This window comes from Neopsephotus bourkii, unplaced genomic scaffold (genome assembly GCF_033783945.1).
Source record: "Neopsephotus bourkii isolate Nb327-2 ecotype Australia unplaced genomic scaffold, CSIRO-AGI_Nbou_v1 NB_1760, whole genome shotgun sequence".
NCBI classification, from domain to species: Eukaryota; Metazoa; Chordata; class Aves; order Psittaciformes; family Psittacidae; genus Neopsephotus; species Neopsephotus bourkii.
Window position 1 is genome coordinate 3,371,255 of NW_026902234.1, and position 25,894 is coordinate 3,397,148.

The 25,894-nt window shown below is 39.7% G+C and overlaps 1 protein-coding gene across 4 annotated transcripts in view; it reads right to left on the minus strand.

The window, feature by feature from the left end:
• Positions 1-25,894, minus strand: part of AFF3 (ALF transcription elongation factor 3) — a 318,864-nt gene that overhangs the window by 171,516 nt on the left and 121,454 nt on the right. The gene's annotated exons all lie outside the window — the stretch shown is intronic.

Sequence of the window (25,894 nt, forward strand, 5' to 3'; positions counted from 1 at the left end):
TGTTTACATGAATGCAACATATTTGTATAAATTCATAGGATTTTGTTTGCACCAATTTTGGGTGCAGTTCCTGCTGTTTTGGCTGTACTACATATGAGTAAGTGTAAGCAAAACAGTTACTGCATGTACATAGATCCAACATGTGCACTTATCTACATTAAATAAGTAACATCTCTGCATGTTCAGGAAAGACTGCAGTGCCACAGTGTCTATGTGACAGTATACAAGGTGGTGAGTGCACCTGTGATGCTTACAGGAGCGATGCAGACTGCAACACAGGCAGCACCACTGAGCATGGACAAGGTAGCACAGCAGTCTTATGAAGGCTACCATTTCCTAAAATACTGACCCTAAACCCACCTGTATGTCGTGGGACTGAGGGCACAGAGGAATTCAGCTCTCATGAACGGGATGGCTTACTCCAGAGCCATTCTGGAGAGGGGAAATCAAAGATCTGGAAGATCAGCTACTTTCCTATGGGAACCATCCAGCTGGTGCCTCACCTGTATGCTCAGCTTGGTTGTTCATTAGGACCCAAACTTCTGGCAGCAAAGATGAGACAGTGTGAGACACCAGTCCACCATACCTTGCTCCCATTTCCTGTCTGCTCCCTCCCCATAGTTCGTTTGGGCTGCACCGCACAACAGGGAAGAGGGGCCACACCATGGATGGAGGTACTGCTGCTGACAGGGTGCCTGTCTCCTGCAGCTCTCCATAGGTTACAGGTGGCTGATGCATCAAACAAGTTTTATTGGGATTTATTTATCCATGCTAAATTCCCTGACATTTCCTCAAAGAAAGGTTTTCCTCCTTTTGTGGAAATGAACTAACTCAGAAGCAGAAGACTGGGGTTTGTGGTCTTCCCACATGGGAAGCAGGGGGTGGATATGATTAATTACTGTCCCAAAGAGCTAGCAGGGAGGTGAGTTTGGTCTCTGCCTCTTGTTTTCAGGTAACTACCTGGAGAAATATCAAAGCAATTTCATTTTCCAAAGTGCTGAGCTCTTCTGACCTGGAAACCAGACTTCTCTACCATATCTGTATTTGGTTACCCAAAAAAAACACAAGGCATTTTCAAACATTGATAGTTTGTGCAAGTCCTGTTCCTGGATATTGTCAGTGTCACTCCCCAGCCTGATCTGAGTGACAGAGGAGGTCTGTATCCACAGCTTCTTATAGCCTACCAGCTGTAAGCAAGGTCAGAAGTATGACAGCCATGCATATGCAAAGGGAACAATTCATGTTCTGTAATTTTTTGTGGCTGTTATTTCATGCCAATTCATAGAAAGTCGTAAACACTTTATTGTCAGCACTCCTGCTAAATCTGCACTGAATATGGCCTTTGACTGCTTAACAAATGAATCGCATTAACTCTTTTTGGTGCAATACAGTCCATCGGCTTTACAGTTCACGAGGAGTTATACCACCGATTTCAAAGGGAAAGGAACTAAGGATGCTATAAAATCAGACTTTGGAGAATTACTCATATGTGAACTACAGATGCTGAAGAGAAGCTGCAGCCTTGAGCAGATAGCCCTGTTCTGATTTCAGCCCTGTCTCCGAGGAGCCATACACCACCACGTGCAACTTTCCTGTTGCTGAGGCAGGGTGCAAGTGCAAGAGTTCACGCTGCCAGTGAAGCTAAAAAGACAGACAGAAACACTACAACAATCTTTGGGTATTTAAAAATTTTAAAAGCCATATTAGTTAATTTTAATTTACCTCTTCTCAGTGGGTTTCCCTCCATTTTCTCCGTTCTCTCCCCCAAACCCTGGCCTATGACTTGGTATCCCAGTAACAACAATGGAGAGAGCAAATCCATCCTCATGAATGCCTTGTTTGCATAGCAATGATTTATATTGCCTGACCTCGAGTTTTGTACGCTAATCCATTGCCATCTTAGAGAAGGAGGGATAAGATGACCTACCATCTCATGCTGTATACAATACATTGAACATAAAGTGAAATGACACTGTTTTTTTGTGAAAAGATAAAATTACTGAAGGTAAATTTGGCAATAAACTATTTCAGACTTGGGTTTAGAAACAAGCTTCCGTTACAAAATTAAATATCCCTCCTTGAAGTGTAATGAAATAACACTCATCAAATACTCATCATCAAGAAGTGGCACTTCCCATTACCACAGAACTAAAACTTAAGCTATTCTCCCTAGCACATCACATCTCTGGACAGAGAATAAAAAAACTTTTCACATCACTCTTCCAAAATTATTACACTGCCTTTCAAAAGGCAAAAAAAAGGTTGCAAACACAAAACCAAAGACAAGATATGCAAAATTGAAACCGTATTTGGAAAACAGCCCTCAATTTCTACATTTTCCTCTTTCTTCTCTATCTTTTGAGTGCCATACTTAATTTATTTTTTGCTTTGAATACTTCTAAGGATCTTACCTTACTGTTGATATTAAATTTTCTAGAATAAGGGTGGGGAACTTAAGAGACCATGCTCTACACAAAGCAAGCGACTTCAATTTCATATGGCCTGGGTCCATGTTATTTTTTTCATCATGATATCATATAACACAATGCAGAGTGTAACTGTGGGACCTAAGGTATGTCTGAAAAGTGTCTGTAGATGTTGGTATGGAAAAGACTTCTCATTCTCATTTTAAAAGCTCTTTTACACCTCATTTCTACTCACATTATTGAGGAACCCACACTGCCTGGGAATCCGGCAACCTGAATTTAACTTCATGGCCATATTTTAATTTTAAAAGATATCAAAGCTGGCAAATATTTCTTGAAATCTGAATTAAAAGGAGAGTTTGCATTACCTGCAGGCAACAAATAGCACAGAGCACTTGAAATACTATTTACATCAGTGGACTAGCCTGATCCAGACACTATTGCATCGGTACCGGCTGTGTGACACAGCACCTGCATGAGGCTGATGTCGGTGGTGCTGGCAATCTGTGCAAAGCAATCCCTCCACCCTCTCAATAGCCTGCATGCCACACTATACTTGTGCAATAAATGTTTCAATTACTTTAAAAATATATTAAGCAATTAAAACAAAATAAAGGTTTTGAGGCTGCTGTTTCCAACTAAGGCAAGGAGGTGCTACCCTCTATTTATTCTCATACCGATGAACCCAGGTCATTTGCCTCTCCTTGCATTTTGTGATCTGTCATAACAAATTTGCCTCACTGAACCTCCAGTGAACCATGAGTGAAATACTGGCAAGTCTCAGGGAGCTGCTGGGGGAAGTGGGCTCCAGTCTCTTCCCTCTCCAATGCTGTTCCCATTACCTTTGTTCCTCAGCCAGTGCAGCCTGAAGAGCACCAAACATCTGCACACACATGCGGTTGGCACACAGTTTGGCAAGAGGGTGAGAGGAGCTGCCGCTGAGGATAACGGCAGTAGCTGCTGAAGAAATAGCCGGGAGCATCCTGCGGCTGATAACATGAGCAGCTAATTACCATGCAAAGCACAGAGAACTGCAAGAAACAAGACTGACTAAAGGCTACATCAGATTCTTGAGAAACAGGATGTCGTTTCAAAAAGCTACATCTGTACATATTTTATTTCAGTGCATTATTTTTTCTTCCCTTACCAAGAGCCTTCACACGGAGATATATAAGGAAACTTCTCAGAAAGGATTGCCTATCATGTGATGTTTCTCCCTCCTTTCAGATCCTTGTGTTAAGGAAAGAAAGAAAAATATTCTGCAAGTATCTATGTCCATTTTAGCCTAAGAGATTTTTATGGTGTGATGGTTTGGTGCTGTTATTGTTTAGACTGTGCTAAGTGTTTTTACAAAGTCTCCAGAAGTTATTGGATTTTTTTCTCTAGTATAAATTAGGCATGATTAAGATCTTCAGAAGGCCAAGGTATGTACTCAGCCTCTCCCACTTAGTGGGAGCCAGGCTGGCTCTGTCAGCACTTGACCATGGAATCCGCAGTTGCCAGTAATCTGCGACCAGTGGCACGGCAGCAGCTGCTACATCTCCACCCTTCAAGTACCATCTCTGCCCCCAGGCCAGGTCTCCCCCTTCCTGTGCTGCACAGGCACTGCACCACATTCCTTAACGTGGGGCTGTGGGATTTCCCTAGGGACAGAAGGGAAGCTTCAGGCAGTGAATCTTGTCAGACAATAACCTAAATACAGGATTTTAAAAAAAAAATAGGAAAAAAGGGAAAAAGTCCAGATTGATGGACCTTGATCTGAAGGCATGTTAGAAATGCTTCTTTGTGAGGCAAGACCATGAAAGTATGGAGATACACACACATGCACGCACATACATATATATAACATTATCCACATAATCCATTTGCTAGAAATGAACTTCCAGCATGAAGACGATAAGTATTGAGTCATTTACATTTTACTTTTTCATACTTGTGGCCACTGTCTGTTGGGTTGTGAAGAGCCATTGCCCCCAACAAGTTTCACTTCAATCATTTCTCTGAAGAGAACTTAAACACCTTTCTGTCATGAAATAGAATGTTAAGATTTAACAGGGAGACGTGCCTGAGACCAGAGAGGTTACTTCTCAGGTTTCTGTGGAAATACAGCCAGGTAAAGGTATTTTTTTGAGAGATCATTTGCAGATGCCCAAGAAAGTTTTCTTGACATTGAGAGTTTAACTTGTTGATCTCCTTATATTTGCTACATCTGCCAAAAGGCTCTTTATGGGATGGCTGTGCTGAAGCCACACTGCTCTGGAGAGAAAAGGCAAGACTCTACACCTTAGGAAAGGTGAGCTGGTTAAAAGATTAGACCTCCACCTGCTTAAAAACTGTGCACTTCACAGCCCTTAAACACAGAAGACTCCTTGTCTCTCCTTGGGACTGCAGGCAAGCAGATAGGGTTACACCAAGGAAAGAGAAATAAAGGGATGGCTAAGGAAGCTTAATTTTCTGTTGTTCTTGATATTTAAAAGCTTTACTTTGCACTTGTGCTTATTCCATGCTACTAATTTGGAGTGTGAGTGGCCATGGTCTGTTGATACAGTAGTTTTCTCCTGCACTTCGCATTTGTGCAAGTAGGAGCCATTTCACTTTTACTACGAGGAATTGATACCCCTTCCTTGGACACAGACATGTGCAGGAGGGAGAAGGGATGAATAAATGAATTCTCCTCAAGCTCTGTGTCAGAAAGTGTTGCACTAATTAAAGTTATTAAATCCATCTAATTTACAGTCACTGTTAATAAACTGTTACCCTTAATAAGACCATTCTCTTTTGAAATGCAGCCTTCATATTTACTGTGGGATTATTTTTCCTACCATGGGATCTTGCAACATTGTTCTTGGTTCAAAAGGGAAAAGGAGAAATGTTAACAAAGAATTTATTTCAAGAAAAAAAAATAATAAAGAGCAAGTGATGAAAGTCATCTAGCTTTGCTTTAATGAAAGTATCTGCCTATACTAATTGAGGGTCTCAGTGCAACTGGAATATCATGATGACCCACTCTTGTACTAAGTACAGGGAGATGTTCTAGCTAATCAAAAAAGATGAATCAAAAATATCTGTAGATAGAGAGGAATGCCAAATGATCCAACAGACTTGCTGTGCACAACAGAAAGGAGACAGTAATCTCACAAGAGTACATTTTACTCCTGATGAGTGATACTGGCTCAGAACAGCCTACTCAGCAGCTCCCTCACAACCGAGGCAGGACAGCAGCTTTTTGGAGATCAGAGCCTCAGAGAAGGAAGACTGCAGAGGAGTTTATAAAGCCATAATCCAGAGTACAACAAGCCTTAGCCTGTGCTGGCCCTATATGCAGACCTGAGGGGCCTGAAGCATTCTGCCTCTGATGTTCAGGCTTGAAGATGGATTTACTGTGGATGTATAAGTAAAGGCATTCACCATATTGTTGGTTTTAGTTTATGTTTTTTGATTATTGGTTGGGGATTTTTTTGAAATAGCAGCAAGATGAGATTAGAGCCCAACTTTGTCAGTGCATGCCCGTGATCCGCCCCAGAGCTTGAAACATCTCCTGCCTTCCTAGTGTTTGACCTGAGCTACATATGGAAAGGCCAGGGTCAGAAAGTGAGGTGATGCTGAAGAGCGACCATTTGGATTGCTGCTGAGAGCTTCGCTAGAGGTCAGCCAACTACAACCCATTTTGGAGGGGGCTTAGAAGTACAGTGTCCAGCCACGTGTGGAGAGGTCATCTCCAAAGCAATGAGATGGTTCAAGCTCAAGCTCAGTGTCCACGCCACAAACTTATCAAGAGAATTAAAGGCCAAGAACCTGCTTGAAACCTCCCCACCCTCTCTACTCCTAAGGGCCATCAAACTATCAATGACTGGAGCTGCACTGGTAATATTTCATGTAATTAAAGATGCTTGGGAGACTCAAATGGAACCTACTGGCAGATCAGTGGAGCAAATTTACAGGCTTTTACATTATATTAATAAAAATCCAAACATGCCAGAATTACACTGTGACCCAGAACAATAAAAAGGAGCTGTAATGGAGAAGAACTGCATTGTTTTATTAATAAAATATAAAGGTTTTATTGTTATTGGGGAAGATTGATTGTATCAAATCAATACCATGTCACAGTGTATTAATGTTTTTCTTCACTAATGAAAAACAAGGTCTGATGTGATTACACTCTCTTGCTACCCATTTGAAAAATATAATGGGATGGTAATAATGAAGATTGCAACTTGCAATTTTACTCCTTGCTACATACTCAGTCCCAGGAGGTGCTGAGTAAGTGACCTTGGCTTTCAGTGAAGTCAACAGGAGCTGAAGGTAACTGGCATGCACCAAAATGCTGTCAAACCCTCCCTGAACAGACTCCACAGCCCTTCTTCCCACCCCAGAATTGGAAAAAGCTAGTGGGGACCTCTGGAAATGCCTTCAGCATACTACATTTTCTGCAGCACTGTATGCATGTTCTTTATGTATTAAGCGACTGCTTGCTTGACACAGTGGTCTGTTTGTTGGAAAGGCTCCTTTATGGACACCATAGTCTTTTGGTTTTGCAGCAGAAAAGGCTTTTCAGCAAAGATACTGGCTTCTCCGCTCAGCCCATACAGTCCTTCAACAGCTGACCCAAAGACCCTGCCCTGGGAGCGATAGAGATCAGCTTTTCTGCCCATTAGATGCCTGTCCTCCCTGCTGCACAGATGGCCAATTAGTGTCAACTGGAATGTGGTATTTTTAGTGATGTGGACACTTGTCCGCTAGAAGCTGGACTGAGACCAATCGACTGCATGCGATATATTGTCTGCATTTGTTTGGGGAGAATATATAACATCCATATAGCAGCAACAGATGGAAAAACAAGTATTACAAACCTGTTAATCTTTTTGTGACATTTCAATATGAATTTACCATCAGCCAGTATAATATTCAATAAATTAAATGGATTATTTTGCCAAGAGATCCTTAAAAATGTTAATTAACAATAAATCAATAAAACTATTCAACATGAAAATCAATTACATCCCTGTTTACATTATTTAACTCCAAACATTTCTGTTTTGTGTGCTTGTAATTAGCAAGCTATAAAAGATGCCATAAATAGGTGCATAATGAGAGGAACTGTTTATAAATGATGATTGCTATTCATTCCCACTGAGCTAAAGGTTATGTGATTACAAACTATTGCTCAGAAAGGGTTAAACCTCTTACAGATGGGAGATTTTATAGTACACAACTTCGCAGAAATCTCTCCCACAAAAGGCCCTTGATAGAAGAAAGCCCCTGTCCATGAGTGTCTGATGGAAAGAGTCACATCTATCAGGAGTTCCTTAAAGCTTATTTACATTCATTTAGAAACTGCTTATGGTGAAAAATCTACCCTTTGGGCAGTGGTGGCAGGAATAAGAAATGGAGCCTGGCACAAGGAACTCAATATTGATAAAACATCATCATCAGAACAATATCTCTGCTAAGTCGAAAGCAAAGATGCTGACATTGAAATGCTACTAAAAATCTGGGTGACCATCCTGTTAACAAAGCTGAGGACAGGATAAAGGAAACAAGGGTGGTTTCTGGTGTAACAAAGATGGTGCTCTATTCAATACCCCACCCAAAGACTAGGACCAAAGAGGGTCTGGCTTTCACAAGGATTACAGGATCTTCATGTGGCAGCTGAGAACCCAAAACACTAAGCAGCAGCCTGTATCCCCAGAAGGTAACACCAGATTATTTCTCACAATAGGCTGCTACCCAGATCTGAAAAAAACACCCCTGTGTCCTAGGGAGAAACAACCTCCCATTAATCCCATTGCTGAAAGCCGCCTTCTCTGTTTTAGACACTGAGACCTGATATACACTTAACAGATAACAGCCCCCATGATCTGGAGACCATAGTAACATTCTGCTTTCTGCTAAAGCCTTTTGCTAATCCAAGGATGTCACTAGCATGTGACAGTTTTGGCTTTGACTGTGTCTCCAGGAAAAAAAAAATATCCTTTCACTGCTTTCATGAGGGTAACAATCATCAAGAATTTGATGAAGCAGGTCTGAAGTATAGGTAGACCAGTGAGCATCTGGCGATAAAGCCAGCAGAGTTAAACAACCTATTTGCAAATCCAGACAGAAACCACTTTTTCTGTCTTGCCTGGGCACAGCTGATGCATATTTCCCTTCTGTTCTGGAGCGTGACTTTAAAGTGAATTAATTTTGGCCTGAGACACTTGCATTGCACTACTTTCCCTGATTTGCACGAAATACAATTGTTTCATGGAAAATATGGGTCAGGATTGAGAGTTGAAAAAAAAAAAGAAGTCTAATATATGTAAGAAACAGAGCATCATGTGCATTGGCTTGAGAATGACTGCTCAGTCTCATTGCTAAGACTGCAAAAAATATTCTGGTCATGGCAATATCCTGGACACCTATTTGCCCCACGAGGAATATAATTTGCTACTCAATAACCAAAGCTTTATCAATGAAGATGAATAATTCTATGCATCTGCATCTTTAAATCAATGTATTGATGCTTCTGGTTAGCTGCGGTGGTTTCTCTTCAAATCCACATGGAAGCTGATAAACAGCACAATTCTCCAAGCTGCAACAAAAATCTTGGCAGAGCTTTATTGTGCTCTCAGCATTCCTGAAAGTCAAAAGAAAAATCCAGCCATATTGTGGTCACTGACAGAAGCAGACTCACTGCAAAGCTACTGAAAATAGTACTCTCTAAAGGTTTAATAGGACACACAATATTTCAAATAAAATGTCAGTGCTGCAAAGTCTTAGGGCTCTGACATGTAAGACCCTTCCAGTTAAGGATGTATATGACACCATGTATACATCAAGGTACATAAATATATATGTATATATACACCACAAAAATCCTCTGCAAAAGATTCCTGAAAATGGCTACACCAACAAAGCAAAGGTCAAATGTTAACAACTGAAGCCTTAATATGTGAATCAATACATTTAGAGAATCTATAAAGTTGCAGATTAGACAAATACCTTCCTTATTTTTCCTGTCCCCTCCTTCCCAAATCCTATTGAAAGATCTGTTTTCCAGTCAATTCACTGCAGACCTATATCAGTCCTCCCTGATGAGGGACAGAAAGCCCTTTGGGCAGCTAGACAGGAACCAGCCTTGCAGAGGATTCACTTCCAGAAGTCAGCATATCTCCACATCCGTAAAACCAATTGCTCCAAGAAGTGGCAGCTGCCCAGCACTTGTTGCTGGTTTCCTGAAGGCTCTGTGCGAGCACCCTCCTGTTTGGGCAAGCATAAGACCAGAAGCAGGTGAATAAAAAATGTCCCATGTTTAGAGAAAGTTGTAGGTAACTCCCAGGTAGGTTTATACTACTAATTGGCATTTTTTGATGGAAGCCACACTGGTTCCTTGGGCTTTGAGGTCAAAAGGCTGGCTTAAATTTATCTTAGCCCTTTATTTTTTGGCTTTCCCTTTTCTCTTCTTTCCATATATTCTCAAGTTATCCCTTTTTAAAGGGAGTACTGCATCTGAAAGTCTCAATGCTTTCTGATTTTCTTTTTGACTGTCGCAGTTACCACTAACAGCAAAATACAGAAAGAAAGTAGAAAGAAAAATTGGCCTTAGCTTTTCCAGATTTTGTGTCTTTGAAAGGGTTTTCTTGTCCTTCCAGTAAAGTAGGCATTTGCCAGTTCCCAGGCCATTTGCATTGAGCTGTCCCACGCTAATGGAGCATCACTTGTAAAACCCACAAATACAAAACTGTACAGACCATGACTATGGGCCATGTTACTGAGAGGAAGTAACCACTTTTTAGTGTCTGTTAGCAGTTTTCTTCTTAAAATAGAAAATGAGTAACAAGTCACCTTATAACAGAGCGGTGTTGTAGGGTCATGACTGCTGTGTGGACTGCAAAGCTCTGGCTTTTGCTTACAGAGAACTGGTCTCCAAGAGCCTTACTAGCAAAAAACGCTTCTAAATCCCATATGCACCAGCATTCATGCCTGTGCAACACACAGTACAATGGGAGGAAATATAAGGAAGAAATGAACAGTGATAGTAGAGCTTAATTTTCACTGGGTTGTAGACCAAAACCTAAACTATGCTGCATGAGAGGGGTTTGTGAGTTTTCTCAGAAAGTTAAGGTTGCCCTTAGTGTTGGTTTGGGTTTGATTTCCAAAGCTTTCATTGGAAAGCCTCAAAATGGTGAGCTGCCTCTTGGTTTTCTATTTTTATGGGATTTTTTGAGCAGATGAGGCGGTCCTCCACTTAAAAATGGGTCTCTAGAAGAAGAAATATATTGTCTCTAGAAGAAGAAATATTTCAACGTAGCTCCATTTCATTTTAAATGGAAGCTAAATGGAGAGAAAGATCTCCAATACTGCTACAGCTCACAGACATTTCCATCTAGGTCAAGTACAACAAATCTGCATTTTTTAAGCGTCAAAGCCAGCTCTCTGTCCCTGTTAAAACTGGAAGGTCTTGTGACACCCCAAATTATAACAACACATACAGAAAACAGGAGTACGGTTGAAAGCCTTTGAGATGAGAAGCCACATGCTTACCTTTTGTTATGTGATCTTGATGGATTTAATTCTGTGGCTTTTATTCATGTTTCAGGACGTAGAATCCTTCAAACTTGTTAGTATTTTCCTTTTTTATTGTTCTCTGCTGCCTTTCGCAGTTTTATTTTATTCTTTTGTTCCCCAGTGCAACTGAAGGTAATGCACTCCTGGGCCTATTACCCTCCATCTCTTTGATCTGGCAGTGGATATCAACAAAGAAGTTATTTGTTCTCAACACATTAAACCCTTCTGTGTAGCTTTTTACAAATTCTGTTATGCAACTTTGATACGGCCTGGAACGAGTTGTCAGGTACTGAAAGGCAGGGGAGCACAAAGACCTCTCCAAAAGTCAAGCTATGAATGGTGTCATCTTGCTGTTTCACTTTCAAAGGTGGTTCATACAGGTTTGCTGAATAGGAGTCATTTGACAGCAGACATCTGAATTTGTATTGCAGACTCTAAGATACCTTTATAAGAACTTTGAATATCTTAGTTGAGGCCTGAGGATCAAAGCTTCCTATGTAATAAACCTATCATGGGTTACTTGAAGAGATTTTCAGCATCAGTAACAATGGCAGCTGATTTGCCTCGCATAACAAGCTACTGATATAATATAAAGGTTGTGATCAACACTTTAACTAGCGAGCTAAAAGTCTATCTGAAAATCAGAAATGATACTGGAGTCTCATAATTTACTTTATAAACCATCCCTTATAGTTTTAAGACATGCATGCATCAAGCATTGCTTGAAATACATTAGATCTTGATTTTTCAAGTCAGACTACTGGAAGAGTAAGTGGAATTGGCAGCATAAATGAATATAATGCATAAAACACAAAAAACTCTTGGCTGGCTTTTGTATACAGCATTAGAAACAGAGAAACACGCATTGTTTCACAGTGATCTGCATTAAATATATTCGTTATGGGTCCGAAATACTCCAAACTATTTGTTTTGGATGAGAGAGGATGCTCTGCATTTATGATATATGATACCACATTGTCATCAATTGTCATGCTTTGTTTATAAGACTGCATAATTTGTAATCATCAGATTACTATGTTTAGTCTGCACTCTGGTTTTCAAAGAATGCGTATTAAATAGATCAAATCCTTGTATCTTTTATTTATTTGTTTGTTTATGAAAGGAATGATGAATGGCTCATTGCACTGAGGATTAACTATTTGGTGAAGGGTTCAGGGTTTCAGGTGCTGCTTGTTCTTGGAGAGAACGGCAAAGCTCCTCTTGGGCTTTGATTCGTATCTGTGGGCCCATATTGCCATGTAGGGACATTAGGTAATAACACCAGAGAGGAATGAAGAAGATGAAAAAGAATGCATATTTTAAGGGCTTCCTTCAGCTTTCTGGCTCCCTTTCCCCCATCATACTTCCAGAAGCATTTCCTGCATGTTTTATTTGCACATGTAGCTCTAAGCTGCTGCCCAGCTAAATATTGGGGCAGGTAGAGGACAAGAAAGCCTCATCAAAGCATGGATTCTCCTGTACTATTTGCAGCAACAGGTACTTTGTGAGAAACAGAATGAAACATTCTTGGCAAAACCTTCTATTTTTCATGATCCTTTTTCTGCTGGAGAAATACAGCTATGAAATAAGATACTCTAGCAAGGGTTGCAGGAAAAGACTGTTAGCTGTTTTTCTGTGCAGGGGAAGGCAAAGCCATGGCAGTCAGGAACTGGCTCGTTGTTCATGTCTCTGCCGTAGGGCTTATGGAAAAATCCACATTAAAAAGCAGTCCCTGCCTAATTTAAATTTTATATACATTTATGCTATAAACACAACAGGATTTTAAATATCCACAGATGGGAAATTAGGCAACAGCTATGGGCTGAATGCCTGTAACACATAATCCAGGCAGACTGTATAGGCACAGCAGCCCATCAACGCAAGTCACCTCCACAGGTCTCAGCCTTGTAGAGTAACAGCGCTCACGCACACAGCCCAAGCTACCTTGTTGATCACTCTATAAATAAATTCAAGATGCAAGAAAACTATGGGATTACTCATTCCTAGAAAATAATTACAAAATGGAAAAAAACCCCACTACCTTTGCAGAAGTGTGATATTGTTTCATTTCCCACCCAGACCATCTTTACCTCTAAGCTAAAGAAGAAAAAAACAGCAAGAATGAGACAGAAGCCAAGCTTACATTTCCATCCTTATCTCTCTGTACCGATACTCTCTTGGAAGTCCCTGCTTGCATAGCAGCTGCTGAATTGCTACAGTTTACAGTCTGGCATATTAAAATAAACTAGCACTGATTCTGGCAATTTGCATAAATGGTTGATGGATCTCTACAGCAGAGGCAGGAGCTCTTCGTCTCTGCCCACCTGTGCATCAAACCCCTTAGTCTGTACAAGCACTAACCATATCAGAGACTGCCATGTGAACATACCCAAAGTCATCCCTTATTTGTGTCTCATTACAGCCCAGAACCCGATCAATGCTACCAACACAAAAGATGTCACTTTTGAAAGTGGCATATCTTGCCATGTGATCAGATGGAAAGGATTAAATGAAGATGTCCTGATTGAAAATAGGCTGCAATAATCTGCATCTTGTATGCATGCACATTACCATGAAGGCTTGTGTAGCACTTTATAAGTACACAGTCAGAAGCATGCATGTAAACCAGTGCATATGTAATATAGTACATTCAGACATGTAGTGGCATTTACAACTTTAGATATGGAATATAGCTACAATTCTATATGGGCAACACTATTTATTTTTAGGATAGATAACAAAAAGTACTTTTTGTAGTCTAAAGGATTGGAAGTATTTTAATCAGGCAGAATGTAATTCCCCCACAAAATTAGGTTACCAACTGAAAAAGTCCTAACAAACCCTAAAAAAGTCCCTTAAAAACCTAAAACAGGTATTTTGAAAACAAAAAGACCTGTCCACAAGACCTGTGCTTTTTCAGATCAAGCCTTAAGACTTACTCAGTCCCTCACAAGACAGGAGACAGGGCATGGTGCATGCTTGTCCTGGGTTTAGCAGTAGCAGTCATTTTAATCCTTCTTAGTAGCCGGTGCAGTGCTGTGGTTTTAACTTTCAGCCTGGGAACAACACTGATAACACTGATGTTTTTAGTTGTCGCTCAGTAATGTTTAGCCTGACCAAGTATTTTGGGAGTCTCATGCTGTGCCAGGAGCAGGGGAAGCTGGAAGGAAGCAGAGACGGGACACCTGACCCAAACTAGCCAAAAAGGTATTCCATACCACAGCACGTCATGCCCAGGATGTAGAACTGGGGGTGGTTACCTGGAAGGGTTAGATCACTGCTAGGGCTGGGCTGGGTATTGGTCGGCGGGTGGTGAGCAGTTGTATTCTCTTCGCTTGTTATTTCACTTATCATTATTACTATTGATGGTATCAGCAGTGGTCTGTGTTATGCCTCAGTTACTGGACTGTTCTTATCTCAACCCGTGGGAGTTACATTCTTTCGATTCTCCTCCCCATCCCTACAGGAGCAGGGGGAGGAAGACGGGAGTGGGGGGGTGGGGAGTGAGTGAGCAGCTGCATGGTTCTGAGTTGCTGGCTGGGCTTAAACCATGACAACGCTGAAGCAGTATCCCTAGGGTTTTCACTCACAGCAACTGGGTCTGGCCATGGGGTGCCTCCAAGAGGAGGTCCTACAAGGACTCAGTATCAGCTTTCCAAAAATCAGTCTGCCATTTGTGCCCAGAAATACTTTTAGCACATTTTGGGAGGAAAAGTAGCCAAATGTTTCTGACTGTCCACCCATTACCGGGACATGGTCAGGTCACTGTGTTACAAAATGTTCCCATAGTTTCTTTGCCCACAAAATATGAAACAGCAAAAAGCTACGGAATATACTGGTGTCTGAGGCTAACTAGCAGTTTCTTTAGAAATCAAAGCAATAGCTAAAATTGGGATCTCGCGTTCCAGATGATGAGCACCACCTTGCTTGTGGAAAAAACAGCATGAGCTGTGTAGAATTAGATGTAAGGAAATAATTTTTCCTGCATACTGATACCTGTTTTAGTGTCAGTTGGATGCCACGCAAGCCATGGATGACGGCTTTGGAAAGGGGAAGTAAACCAAGATCAGATATTCCCACCTCATATCACAATGAACAAAGCAAAGTTGTATGTCATCTTGTTTCACATGCTCTCACGAACAGCTAACTGAGCAACTGGTGCACTCCCCCAGCAAGGCAAATGAAATCTTTGACTTGTTTCACCTTCAAGGTCAGATATCGCTGCTGCTGACCAAACCTATTGCAGGAAGAGTGAATGTAGGTGGAATTACAGTTTGTGCTCAATAAGGGTCTAAACTGTAATGTTTGATACAAATCAGCGTGTCTTCTAAGATAAACTATAAAGATACAATTGTTGTGATAGTGTATAATTTACCAAAATATTTTGACATTTTTCAAGAGAAAGTTAGTTTTCTGGTATTTGCATACCTTTGACTTTAGAGTATAGGCATGTATAAGCACTGAAGAAGGCAAGACAGCAAATCATTATTTACTGATTAAGGAGTGGATGGGCTTGAAGTAGGAAACATCAGCATTCCTATTTCACCCTCATCCTTACAGAGGAGGAAACAGGAGACATGAAATAGGAAGTTTCCAACTCATAGAGATTCCTAATTCATGGCATTAATGCCATAAATTCCTTCTCTTTGCTCTTTTGACTTAACTGCTGTCTCCTGGTATGCCCAGGCCAGACATGCTCAATTCACATTTACTTTGCTGAGGTGGTAAAGGTTACACAACTCAGACTTTTTTTTCCCATTTATAAGAGAAATGAATCTAAACTCAGCTAATTTGTATACAGCTGCAGGCAATATAAACATGGCGGGTTAGAATTCTTTTATAGTATAAGCCTCTGTACTGCATACTTCATGGAAGTTAATAAGTAGGTGTCAAACTCTGAATTAAAATTCCCAGAAGAGGACACAGCACAAAGGACAATAAAAATGATTTTTAAATAATCATAGGGATAAATAGCATCCACTTCTGACAAATGTAAGTGCTGGCATAAAATGTTATTAGGCTACAGAGATTTTCTTTTGTTCAGGAAGTATGTTTTATTCTCCAGCAGTGTCATTCATCATCCTAATGAGCCCTCAAAATGTAAATTAAATAGCAAAGACTGATTCATTCAAAAACATCTTTGTGCTGTGTGTTAAACCTTTTTTCTACTTTTATCCTTATATATTGGTTCATTCTTTCATTGCAAAATAACCCCTCAGCCCTTGTATACTTTAATAGCCAAGTTCAAGCAAAGCATATTTGCAGTAAACACTGTTTATTCATTGGTGCTTTTGGTACAGTAATTAAAAAAAAAAAAATCAGTTAAAAATGTTGTGCCCCTTAAATTATATTTGATCTGGAAAATCTCAAAAACCTGTGCGTGCATGTGGTTTTTGTTTTATTCAGCATCACTTAGTCCAGGGAAACCCTCAATGGAAAAGGATTAGTAGAAATTTCAAGCAGCTCTAATTTACTGATCTGAATACATTAGCAACTAATCAAACACCACAGTTTTGGTAATGGCAGCGAAAAACAAAACCACCAAAAAACAAAAAACCCAGGGTCATGAGCTAAATTAGTTCAGATTTCTTGTTATCTGTTGATAAGGACATTACACATTCTTACCAGGAATGCAAAAAAGAGGTTTCATACTTGACCTGAATTTATGCATGAGCACATGCACAACAAGAAGAGTGACAAGGAACAGGGTTTCTTTGGAGCCAATCCAAACAAAAATATAACAGGAATGGAAAAAAGCAGCAGAAGCATGTCTGGTTTTGGTATGATTAGTCTTCAGTTACCTTGTTCTCTGCCTTTTCCCTTCCTTTACCTTTCTCTAATGTTTCTATAAATCAACTTCAGCTTACTTTGTGTGTATATATGTTTGTGTGTGTGCAAAATGAAGACGGAAATATTAACAGAGAGCAAAGTTTGCCTGATGACAAGAATGCTGTTATTAAACTGCATATGGAAGATTTAAAAGCCACAATCTTCAGAATGAATTACATAAAACCTCAGTATTCAGTGACATTATGCTTTTATGAGGTCAAAATGTTGGAGAGAGACACTAGGGGTTACAATGAAACCATCCAGCTGTGAAAGAGGTAAGTACATGTAGAGTGTCTTGCTGCCAGGGATTCAAAAAATGGCCCTAGACCAGTACTTCATCTATTGCAAACCCAGAGAGAAATGAGTGATGCATTGGTGTAATTGAGTTAAGAGAACCTAAAGACCTAAAGAGAATCTAAGTGTTACAACTTTTAGCTAGAATATCTTCAATGACAGGTGACCTTTTAAAGGGTTTCTCCTGAAAAAGGTAAAGTGGTGATTTATGGAAGTTCAGTGATAGCTCCACACTACAACTGTTAAAGAGATCACACATGTAATTAGGTTAAACTCCACTAAGCAGAAAGAAGAAAAAAAAGATCAGGGTTATGTTATGAAATATTATCACTTAAGAAAATTAAGCATCATGAACCCTAGCTGAAAGAACTTAATAAACCATCTATCATTTATCTTTGAGCGCTGATTCAGAAATCAGACTGGTATTCACAAATGTAGTAATTGATTAAAATAAATGCACACAGTATCATAGTTTACAAACGAAGACAGTAATTTACAAACTAAGGACAGACTTTATTCCCACAGAATAAGTTGCTGAAACTGAAAATATATTTGAAGATACTTAAATATACTCAACTGGTAGGAAATATATGCATGATGCAAAAGCTATCCCAGTTTATGCTTTGCTCAACTAGTCTTCAGACACAGAGGGGCTACTAGATGAAAGGCCTATCTTTTGCATACTTGTGTGTACAAAACACACCTAGGGAAACTACCTGCATTTTGATTAACTATCCTTTTCATGAACACTGATTTATTTAAGCACCTATTATTATCTCATTTTTTTACACCACAGTTGAAACACAGATCCTAGAATCCTATATACTGCAGTAAATGACTCCCTCAAGTCATTTGTCAAAAAACTGAAGCACAAAGAAGAAATAGAGGTTCCAAAATATCTTCTTGTTAGACTCTAGGCTAAGAGAAAGTAAGCAAAGTCTTTCTTCTAATTCTATGTATTCCATCATAGTGTTAAAAGACTACTGTAGATTCACTATTTAGAAGCTCATTCTCAATTTTAATTGCATACTTAGAAATGAAGAGGGCAAGGCATTGCAGATTGCTTTTTTCTTTTTTATCAGTCTGCATTGGATTTTTAACATCTAACAGGAATAGCAACAAAGGAAAAGTTAATGGGACTGATCTGCCCTTGAGTCTTCCTGGCTCTCCTCAGCATCACTGAAGCCCCAGTGCTTCCTGCAGTGGATGGAGAGGCTACCTGAAGCTTAGCCATCACTGCCACACAGAATCTACAAGCTCTGCACTTCCTTGGCACCTGCAGCCATTTAAAAAATATCCCAGAATAACTGCTGTCATCTGGGACCCAGGTATGGTCCTGAAAAACAGTGGGCTGTTTTGCTTCTTACCTTGCACTTCCAGAAGTGAGGAACAATTCAAGAAGCTGGTTGCTTGAATTTCAAATGATGTTTGCTCTTTCTAATTTGGGCACCAAGAAAATCAGTCTATGGCTATGCAACAGCCTCTGCCTTGGGGCTGCATGCCACTTGTGCTAGCTACAGTAAGGAATGGCTGATGATGGCTTGGATTACCTTCCAGTGGTAGTTGCCACTACCATGTCAGTGGCAAGGTGAAACCTGGAGGTGTCATACTTTCTGTGACAAGCCACAGATCATCAGTGGCAACGAAACACGAAGACTGAGGAGCTGTCCTATGGATAGCAGGAGAACAGCATGCCACAGTTCAGTATGTTTGTGAACTGCTCCAAATTAAGGAGGAGTAAAAAAACCGGAATGATTTTGTTTCGTTAATGATCCCCTACACAACCTCTGCTAATCCTGGTTCAGTTCCACTTGTTTCCCCGGTACTTGAGGGATGGACAATCAATGTCTAACAGAGAACTTCTACACAGGACCCTGTGGAGGGTTTGGCAACCGTTGTATCACTCCAGGCTTCAGCAGTGCTCTAAGTTCAGCAGTGACAGGCACAGACAGAACATTTTAAGGAAATGACAGGATGGGAAGCTGATGGCCTTAGGTCAGCAAGGGGGCTAGATCTTTGCAGGATTCATCTCACTGACAATGATGACAACATTGACAACAATGATGGAAGCAAAAAAGATTAAAACAAGAAGGAAGTTGCAGAATTAAGCTCATCTCTGTAAAATGTGCAGATGCATCCTGTTCCTCAGCTGGTTCCATTTGCTGCTGCTTGCTGCATGGGAGTTATTTGTGAGTCTGACTCTAGCAGCATTAGCTATGGCTCTTTCATCCACCCTAGGGTCTTCTAGATTTTACAGGCTCAAAAATGACTTATTGAAGTCACTGGGAAGAAAAGAGAGGGAGTGAGAAAAAAAAATATATGTGCAGTTTAGCAGTTTTCGCTATACTGGAACTCACAAACCTTCTCCTTGTAGAGCACAAAGGAGTTAGAAGCAAAACCCAGCAGGAACGGGTGAAATGTGAATGCTGAAGAAGAAAAATATTTTGAGAGTGCTGCAGGATGCAAGTGGACATTGAATGTATCAGATTCCTTTCTCATCACTGCTTTTTATGCTGTACTTTAAGTACAAACAAAATGAGTGCTCACAGGATTAAAAATAGAGGTTCTGCTTCAAATAATGTGCATGTAGTTAATTCAGTGCTAAATTATATCTGATAATATATTCTTTGAAATAATTATAATGTTTTCTGTCTGTACATGTCATCTTCACTGTATCTACTCTGTATCTAATGAAGATTTTTAGATAAGCCAATTGTATGGTTATATATATGCATGGCTGTGCTTTTAAGATATGACAAATATGCATATAACAGTTCTTAGTTCAGCTAAAAATATATGCTGTGTTATTTGAGAAATAGTTCATGACCATACAATGAAACATCAAATCACAATGCTCAAATTTAATGAGAAAGTAATTAAGGTGTTAAGATTGCTATTGCCAAAACTGAGCTACTACTTTGCTTCTTAATTTTCAGAGCTTAATTTTCAGCTAATTTTGTCCTAATTGAAGAAGTAAGGAAGCAGAACGCAAGAAGCTGGTTCTGTCCCCAAAACACCTTGCCATTTAAAAAGACTCAGGGGACACCATGCATGGAGAGGCCAAAGCATATCACAGAACTGAGTGGACTAGTGACTGGCTCAGACTTGTGAGCTTTTTAGAGTTCCCTTTTAATGAATAAACATCTCTGGTTCATGCTGTAGGCTGACAAATTCCTCAGAGATCCTGAATAAGGAAAGAGGTGTGATCTTGTGGGTCATTTCAGCAGAGATGCCCCTTTGTCTGTGGTGGCAGGGAGAAGAGCAGGCAGGCAATGTCCCTGCTGGAGCAGGCCAGTCAGCCTGTCTAGGACAAGGCTGGAGAAGGTGGTGGAAACAGACTTCTCAGTGGATTTTAAAAGGAAAAGAAGAAATGTAAATCTGACCTGCTAAGCAAAAAAACAGGATGACATTGCCAGACAAAAGGTGATCTTTGTAAGAAGGTTTTGCAAAAGCAAAGTGAGAAGACCTTGTCATGAGCCTGGAGATGAGACACACCAACCACAAAGGCTACACATGCTTTATGAAGACAGGACCCAAAATAAAGCCCAGATGAAAGAGAAGCAGCATCTGGGTGCACTTTCATGTGCACAGAATGAGAGGAAGGGAAGAATCAGGTTGGTGCTTGAATACCTCCAGCTGAAGCACATCAGAAACCTCATTTTTTTCCTGTCCAGCTACCTCTTACTGCTTGATATATTGCCCAGGTTTTTGCAAACTGGTTACAGGGTTTAATAAAAAGCATAGTTTTGCCACAGAGACTGAAGCACTAGTATCTCCACCACTGCTGAGCTACAGGTCGTTCATTCAGCACATCCATTTTCTCCCAGAGATGAGAGTACATGAAGCCCTTTTTAACATAACACCAATAAAAGCAGAAGCATTTCTAATGTTGGCTGTGACCCAGTCCTAAAGTCATCCTCATGTGTTTATGTGTTTCTTTAAAGGTGATGCATGAAATCAGTTAGTGTACTTGACTCCTTTAAATACCTTGACAGTAAGGGAAATTACGATTTGTTTTCTGTATAAGCAAGAGCCATGTTTGAATATACACATCCATGTGTATTAAAAGTCATACGCATGCAATTAAAAGTAATTGTTTTTACAAATTTAATCATGAGTCTCATACCAAGTATTTTGCATGAAAAACAGGCAAGAGGATAAACAAAATGGTATTAAATAAGCCTATTGTCCAAAGACTGTGAAAAACAGTCTATATGTGGGCTTACACAGACAGTATTTTTTGATTAAATTATGCGCTAGTTCAAGGGCCACTTTCTTCTTCAGTGCACACAGTCAAGTCTTCTGGAACTCATGATGACTCAAAGCCTTTAATGACTGCTGAGCACATTAGTCAGAATAACCTAATCACTCTGTCTTTGAAGATAAACTCATCTTTACTTGCTCATTCCCACAAACACTGAAATGCAGAGGCACTAGGAGTGTCATCATCATGTAAGACACTTGCTTTTAAATCTATTCTCGATACAAGGCTGACCTGAGGTATGTTTCAGAAATCTTTCTCTTTGTCTGCTCTAATCCATCAGAATCCTTTCAGCTCAAACTACCACATTTATACATCAAAACTGTATTTTTTTAAGTAAAGCTGTCACTTTTAAAGCATGCATCTTTTCAGGAAAATGTCAGGGATGTTATACTTGGGTGTCCTTCTACCCAAGAGGCCAACAGAGCCTGAACAATGAAGCAAACAAGACAGCTAATCAATAGCAGTCACAGCACTATGTTTTATCCTCCAACATCTTCATTTTCAACTTGGTACACATCATTACAATAGGAAAACAGGGCAGTCAATCTCCATTAGGTTCAAGCACTGCTTGAAAGAATTAATTTGGCTGCCTTAAAATGATGATACAACTGCATGCCCTTAAACCTTTAAAATTTATTCTAAATTTGCAGAAAATACTTGTATAGGCAGATTGCCTAGATATGAAGGCAGGGGCATATTGACTTGTTTTTTTTTCCTGTTGGCACAATGTATTTCTTACTGTGATGATTTTTCTGAGCATTGGAATACATCCTGTAATTTTTTTTCAGGCTTTGGTGTAAAGCAATTTCACAAGTACCTGTGTAACTAATCAGATTGAAGGTTCACAATGCCAATTTCTCAGAAATATGTCAGTGGCACTGAGTCTCGTTGCTAGCTCTAAAAAATATCCTTTAAATTTGGGATTTTCAAAGGAGCCAAGGGATTTAGTTGTCCATAAGCCACTCAAATACGAGCGATGAGGACCAGACTCCCTTTGGCTATTTTGACAAATCCATTTCAAGTAACTACTCATTTTCACATTTAATTTGAGTTCAAAGGAGTCAAAGTTACGATTCTCTCCCTCCTCCATGCTGACTGCTTTTGGCATCTGGCACTGAACACTGACCTTATGTCATTCGCACGTGCATGCATATATGCATATGAATACACATGCGAATACATACAGGGAAAATCACTAAAATGGGCCGGCATATGGCAAGAAGCCTTGCAGGCGCTTCAGACACATATGCTGGCACTTGCCACAGAGTGAACAGGATAGAAATGAAAAGCATACAGAGACTTCTTTCTAAGTCTCCCTCCCTCTGCGCCTGTTAACATCCTTGTATTTCCTATATTTAGCAGAGGATGCACACACAACAACTTGGTCCAGTACAACCTTTCATCACCTGACAAGCTAAACTGCAGGGGGAACACTGTTCATGCAGCCAGAATCAAAACAGTTTTGAGTCCAGGGCTAGTTCAAAGTAAAACTGGGTAGTCTTCCAGTTGCTAATTATTATGTGGTTCTGCTTGGTCAGACATGTTGATTTTAACTGCAAGTAGGGAAATCTGTTCGTATATAAACAGCCCCATGTTTCAAAACTTCAGCCAATTTTGAACTTATTGGTAAATAGATTTTCTTTTGGTCTTGGGATAATAAGCAATCAATATTCAGTCTTCAGGCATGAACTCTGAGAAACAGGACTTAAGTAGAAAGAAAAATGTGAGGAATGCTGCTGTCAGAAAATTTATTCCAGATCTGCAATGTACTTAGTACTTTCTAACAGTACTTTATTTAGGATTTTCAAAATACACTTCATTTTCAGCACATTTAAACTATAGGTATGGCATTACAGATATAAGACAGGCAAAGAAGATAGAACTTTTAAGTGCTTTGGAGGAGCTGCATGCCAGGAAAGGCCTCTGGGAAAATGAGTATTGCAACATTTGGGAAGTATAGCTCCATCATCTAGCAGCCGTTCTGAATGGATTTTAGTCTGTTTTCTCTCTTTTGTCCTATGGCAAAATTTTTTTCAATAATAGGTTCAGCACGAGCATACTTGTAGGTTAGCCTCACATACACTGCCCTGTTTATAGCTCCAGGACATTACAATGACTGTCCCAATGTTTTTGAAGCTTCTGGAAAGTTATCTGCTACCAGATCTTTCTTTTTTAAGGCAGTTCTATTATACCCATACGGCTTGAAATAGGTTTGTGGTTTGGTTTTGTTTTTAATCATAGAATAGTTAGGGTTGGAAAGGACCTTAAGATCATCAAGTTCCGACCCCTCTGCCATGGGCAGGGGACACCTCACGCTAATATTATAATATTATATATTAATAATATTATTAATATTATTACAATATATGACCATTTAATATTATATACCCCTGAAGTGAAAGTCATGAATAACCTGTGGTCTACATGGAGTTTATGCAATGTCTAACTTTAAAACCATGCAAGCATGCATTTTAGTTTTCATCTGGATTAGAACTTTTACTTAAAACTTTAGTGGTTTTCATACAAATTCTGAAAATTTATTTTAATTTCTCTTGAAGGGAATTGATTTTCTGGGTTACATAAATGTAATGAAGCTATGGAATTCCTTGACTCTAGAGAAAATTAATTCTTTGGCAGGTGTTAAGAAGGAGGAAATGTACAGTGAGATAATTCTCTCTGGATGATTTAGTGATTATCAAGGGCTGAAGCTAGAAAGGAATGAAAAAAAATACCATAGAAAATGTATTTTTTTATATGTTAGATGAGCTTGCTGAACACTTCAGTACCAGGAAACAGGAAAGAGTGAAAAGCCCTTGGAGAGAATTTTATTCACAGAAGACCTATGCTTTACTGAAGACTCATTGCAGTACTTGCAGTACTGGCTAGAGCTTGTGCCGGCTTTTCACACCTTTTGGTCTACATCCTAAATATGTACAGGCTGACTGAGCCTTTTTGGTTTCTCTTAATAGGAGCATTGAAGTACAGTTCCATCAAGGAACCATAAATGTATATCATTAGTACCTCTTGATGGCAGATTGTGTTTCTGTATGAGCAATGCCAGTGGAAGCCAGAATAAACCTGTTTGAGATAAGGACTGAACAAAGTAACAGATGAAGGCCTGACAAGCAAGTTAAAGCATTCAATTATCGGTTATTTTTCTGGTGAAGTTTGGTGAAGAGTGTTCAAGATTTAAATCTAGATGTGGATGAAATAACATTAAGGTAGTTCAGTTCAAAAATGAGCACATTTATTCCAGGTAGAAAAAGAAAGGTCAAGAAATAATAACATTTAAAACTTCAAACTATGGCTTCTTTTTTACCAGTTCCTACAAATTTTTTCAGGTGTCTAATATTCTGCTACTGAAAAGGTCATTCGCTTTCCAAGATAACTTCCCTAAGGAGCTTCACTGTTTTATATAAACATGCCGAAGCAGGCACCCCTGCATACGCATTTCAAATTTACATTCTGATTTTTTACGCACAGGTGAGTGACATGGGTGCTGTTCGATAAGCGGCTAGGTTACAAAACAGTAAGAAAGTTACTTTATACCTTGTGTTTTCCACTTATCCCTTTCATCCCACCTTTCCTCTACATCTTTGTCCATCCGCAGAAGGGATAACAGAGGCACATGAAATCTTCCAAGCTGTAGTGTCTGTTAGTCCATCCTTGCCAAATCCTGGGACAACCACCCTATAATTCAGAATACATAAGCATGGTATGGCCATATCCCTGATGGACCTTTCCTATCCCCCCCTGTCCACCTGGGATGAACCCACCTTTCTTGGTGCCTAGTGAACTTTGACTTTCCTGACCATCTCTGTCCCTAACACTAGACTGGTTTAGGACTTCCTCCCTTACAAATTTTGACACCATGGGCTCCTCTCAATATAGTGCAACTGTAAGTTGCTATCTGCAGTACTTTGTCCAGATGCTCTTTGGGTGAGGTCTCCCAAATTGGGAACTCCACATTTCCCTCAGGAACTTGCTTAAACCTTACCTTTCTAATTCAGTTTTTATAAGTTCAAAGCTTCCAGGGATAGAGAGAGAAAATTTTCTTCCACAAGTGTACTTAATTCCTGTTACTGCTTGCAGGAGTTAGATCTGTTTATGGGGCGAAGTATGTAACCTGTTGTATACTTTAATTTTCTCTCAGGTAATAATAATAATCTCTTCTATACTTGTATCAGAATAACTGGAAATACAAGACTAAGGAACATCTTAGCTGTCGCACAAAGTAGATGTCAACAGTACCAGTATTAAAAAAAATTACATGTTATGTTGTTTCAAAATCAGAGTTAGTGTGAAAAAGAACATAGAGTGGTGTGCTATGCATCATTTAAAACCAGACACACTCTTCTGCCAAGATTCTTGTCACTGGCATTGTTAGATGTGTGGTCTTTCCCCTATTACTTTTTGCAGGGTTTAAACTTAAGTCTTTTTGGTTTTCCTTCTGGTTTTTGTATTTGGGGGGTTTTGTTGTTTAGGTTTTTTGGGGTTTTTTGTTTTGTTTTGTTTTTTGAAACAAAGGTCA